We start from the raw sequence: 4,524 nt of genomic DNA, 5'->3' as shown, positions 1-4,524 counted from the left end.
TTTACACAACCCCTCATATACTTGTGTTCGCATAAAAGGAAATAAGTGTATCATGTTTCCTGCTTTTATACTCAAATTAGCAACTGTTTTTCTTATCTTGGAGTTCCACATGGTTCCTGAGACACAAAACAATGTCCTTTTCATCATTTCCTCAGCTAAGTTCCTAAGTTCTCTCCTCTCAGCCACCTCCAAAACTGCTTTTAGGATAACAGGGTTGTGTGTGTGTGTGTGTGTGTGTGTGTGTGTGTGTGTGTGTGTTTCCTCATCCCCTACTGACATGGAAAGGCAGACTCCAAACTCTCAGCTACAGCACCTTGAATTAAATGTATACAGAATTGAGAAATAGACCACGTTCCAATGCTTGAAAATTAAATTTATATAGTAAATTGGGGAGAAGGACTATTCAAAACTCAGATACTTACTAAATTCTTTTTTGTTGTTGTTGTTGTTGTTTTTGAGACTTAGTCTCGCTCTGTCGCCCAGGCTGGAGTGCAGTGGTAGGATCTCGGCTCACTGCAACCTCTGCCTCCCGGGTTCAAGCGATTCTCCTGCCTCAGCCTCCAGAGTAGCTGGGATTACAGGCGTGTGCCACCACACCCAGCTAATTTTTGCATTTTTGCTAGAGATGGAGTTTCACCATGTTGGCTAGGCTGGTCACGAACTAGGCCTGACCTCAAGTGATCCACCTGCTTTGGCCTCCCAAAGTGCTGGGATTATAGCCATGCGCCACTGTGCCTGGCCACTAAATTCTTAACATGTCTGTTTCTCTCTTTGGTATACAAATTTTGAAAGTTATATCTTTAATTCATTTCATAAATATCTAAGTGTAATTTACATAAAATTTGTGTTACTCTTTACTTAGTATTTAGTATGAAAAAACAGTTTCTACATTGAAGAAATATATTTAAAATCAAGGAGGGAAAACAAAAATGCGAAATTTTTCATTACAAAGTTTGTTAAGTGCTATAGCAAGGGGTGTAGAATGTGAACTGCTATGGCAAAGTGTACAACGATCTCAGGAATTTGTTTTTCATAGAGAAGTTTGAGAGCTGATACAGGAAAGAGTTACATGAAACATTTTGAGAAACACAAGTTAGTTAAAATTTCAGGAGTCTTTCTGCAAGCTTTGCTTGTTTAGACTGGATCCTCTGAGGACTTTGGAAGCACTGGAAATTGTGAATAACGTGTCAAACTGCACCTAATAACTGCGCTAAACTGCATTCCATGATCTGACTTCATCAATCTTTGAGTAACTCTAGCCTGAACTCTTGTATATATCTTGTATTAATCATATTCTAACTTAATAGTCGTTAGAATATGACTTAGTGCAAAGTAGTATTCCTCTTTGTGAAGTCTGTAATATATTTCTGACTAGTTCTAAGAAAACACCCAAAAAATGACAGTTATATTAATTTTTGCAGTCCTGCTTCTTCCAAAATGAGGTTGTTTCTGATCAGTCTCTTTTTTTGTGAATTTAAGTATAAATTTATTAGAAATTAAAATATAAATCATCTAAGAGAATTATAAAACGTCATAGAAAATTTAGAGAATTCACTGAGCAAATATAAAGACTCACCTCTGTAATATTCTTGCTAAAGTTTATTTTCAAATAATCCAGTAAATAAAAACTCCTACTATTACTTAACAGACAAAAAGGGCTTACATTTCAACAGTTGTCTTTACTTTTCAATATTGTTAACAAAGTTCATAAAAATAGAAAATTAAAAGAACATGTTATTTCTGAAAAAAATGTAATCTGGATGAAAGTACATTGAAATACTAACCACTTTACTGTTCTAAAAGCATCCAGTACGATTCTTAATTACTAAATGTATTTTTAAATACACATTTTGCATTATTAAAAGCTACCTGATTGCAATAAATCCTAATTTCACAGTTGTATACAATTTCCTAACCACTGCATAGATTGCATTTTCCTTAAAATAAACCAAAATGAGTGGAATGGGTAACTGACATTGTCTCAACTGCCTTCTGTGCAGAAACAGAGCTCATTCCATTTCAGGGCTGGGATACAGGCTGACACTTCCTTTCATTGTTCTATGTTTAACTATGCAGATTTTCTCCCAATGGCTTTTCATTTTTGCAGATGGCCACAACTCAGTCAAAACTCTAAAGAAAATGTGTTTCTTAAATCAGTTTATGACCTAGGAATAGCTTGCTTGTGGATAGCACTGATTCTTGTCTGTGTATGTAATTTGCTTGGTAAGGGTTCATACCTTTCCCTGGCACGGATCCATCTAAGTGAATGTTTATGTCTATGTGATTTTTGAGTCCCATGACTTGTCATGCCATAATAGGAACTTGATTTTTTATCTTTACAAAACTGTTAGGTTTGCTTTTCTACTGCTCATTATTTAGGTCTGGGTTCTCCAGTGGTCATAAAATACATTGAGAAGTTTGTTCTTGCCTCAGATATTCACATGACTTCCTCGCTCTCCTCATTCATGTCTCTGGCCAGAAGTCACCTCTTCAACAGGCACTCGCTAACCACCCTGTCTAAAGTGTTCCCACTTAAACCATGCTCTGTCTCCTGACCCTATGTTATTTATCATTCCCTGGCATTATGCTATATATGTGTCTTAGTCTGTTCTAGCTGCTATAACAAAATATCCTAAACTGGGTGGCTTTAAAACAACAGAAATTTATTTCTCACAATTCTAGAGGCTGGGAAGCTTAAGATCAAGGGGTTGGCAGGTCAGTGTCTGTTAAGGGCTCACTGTCTTGTTGACAGTCATTTTCTCGTTGTAACTCCACACTGTGCAAGGGGTGAAGGGTCACTTTCAGCCTCTTTTATAAGGACACTAATCCCATTCATGAGGGCTGGATAACCCAATCACTCCCAAAGTTCCCACCTCTTCCTCCATCACCTTGGTGGGGAGGATTTCAACATATTAATTTTTGGGGAACATAAGCATTCAGGGTACATAAAAATGCTTTGCTTTTTTGGTTGTGTTTTGTCTCTTCCACCAGAAATAAGTTTCATGAGGATAGGAGCTTTATTGATTTTGTTCACAAACTGAACTCCAGTGGCTAAAATAGTGCCTGGCATGCAATAGGCTCTTCATAAATATTTATTAAATAGGCAAATGAAATAATTTGAAGGGATCTCAAAATGAAAGTATTTTGTACACTCCAAGTTAATAAAAGTGTCACTGGACACTAAAAAACAAGTTAAAAATCTCTATTCACATGCATTTTAATATTTTTACATTTTAACTTATAACTTAATATCAAATGATACAAAAGAACATCATCACATTTAAGAGAAGGTACACATTTGACATTGAATTTCCTTTTTTAGCTTTATATTTTAAAACTATAATAGGTTTTATCTTCCCAATATTAAATTGACCCAAACAGTTTCACTAAACTGGGAGTACTCTCAAAACCTATAAGAACTCCCCACAAAAAATTAAAATTTTAAATCTATTTTTTAATTCAGGTTTTTAGAAAGTAACTAGGAGGATGAATAAAAATATGAACATGTCGTTTTAACAGAGTTATGCCTTTTTTCTTCTTCGTTTTCATGGTATAAATGTTGGTCTTCTTTTTCTTTCTCCTTAAATTCATTCACTTTGGTAGGGAGAATGACAAAATTAAGAACAGAGGTGATGATGACAACATAAAAATAGAGGTCAGGTAATGAATGTGAAAATCTAGCTGTTAAGTTTTAAGATTTTACAAACTACAGTGGAAGTAAAGATAATTTCCCAAGGTCAGTGTCATTAATTTTTTTCTCAGTGAATAAGTCTTCATGAATGTCTGATTGTGGCTATGGAAAGTGATGATCAGATTTGAGAGGGAAATTGACTTAAATCTGAACAATGAGAGTCAGAGCTAGAGCCACAGGGAGAAAGTGCTGAAATCAGTTCTGATAGTTTTTTGGCTGAGTCTTCAGGGTTTCCTACATATATGGCTAAATCATCTGCAAATAAAAATATTTTTACTTCTTCTTTTCTGATGTGTATACTTTGATTACATTTTCTTCTCTAGTCTCTGGCTAGACATCCAGTACTATGTTGAATAGATGTGGCAAAAGTGGGCATTCTTGCCTTGTTCCCGGTCTTAAAGGAAAAGTTTTAAGTTTTTTTCCCATTGATTATTATGTTAGCTGTGGGCTTTTCATATATGGCTTTTATTGTGTTGAAGTAAATTCTTTCTATATCTGTTTCTCTGAGGGGCCTTATCATGAATTCATGTTGAATTTTATCAAATGCTTTTTCTTCATCTATTGAGAAAATTGTGTATGGTTTTTAAGCTTCATTTCCTTAATGTAATGTGTCACATTGATTAATTTTCATACGTTGAATTCCCTTTCATCCCAGAGATAAATCCCACTTGGTCGTGGTGTATAATCCCTTTAATGTGCTCTTGAATTTGGTTTGCTAGCATTTACTGAGGATTTTTGCATGTATTTTCACCAGGGATATTGGCCTATATTTTTCTTTTTTTGTGGTAGGTTTGTCTGGCTTTGGTATTAGGGTGGTGGCCTCATAAAATGAG

The 4,524-nt window shown here is 35.2% G+C and overlaps 1 protein-coding gene across 2 annotated transcripts in view; it reads right to left on the bottom strand.

Annotated features, from left to right (window-relative positions):
• Positions 1–4,524, bottom strand: part of VIP (vasoactive intestinal peptide) — a 116,104-nt gene that overhangs the window by 57,438 nt on the left and 54,142 nt on the right. The gene's annotated exons all lie outside the window — the stretch shown is intronic.

The sequence above is a fragment of the Pongo pygmaeus genome, chromosome 5, assembly GCF_028885625.2.
Source record: "Pongo pygmaeus isolate AG05252 chromosome 5, NHGRI_mPonPyg2-v2.0_pri, whole genome shotgun sequence".
Classification (NCBI taxonomy): Eukaryota; Metazoa; Chordata; class Mammalia; order Primates; family Hominidae; genus Pongo; species Pongo pygmaeus.
This window is presented reverse-complemented; position numbering and strand designations above follow the sequence as displayed.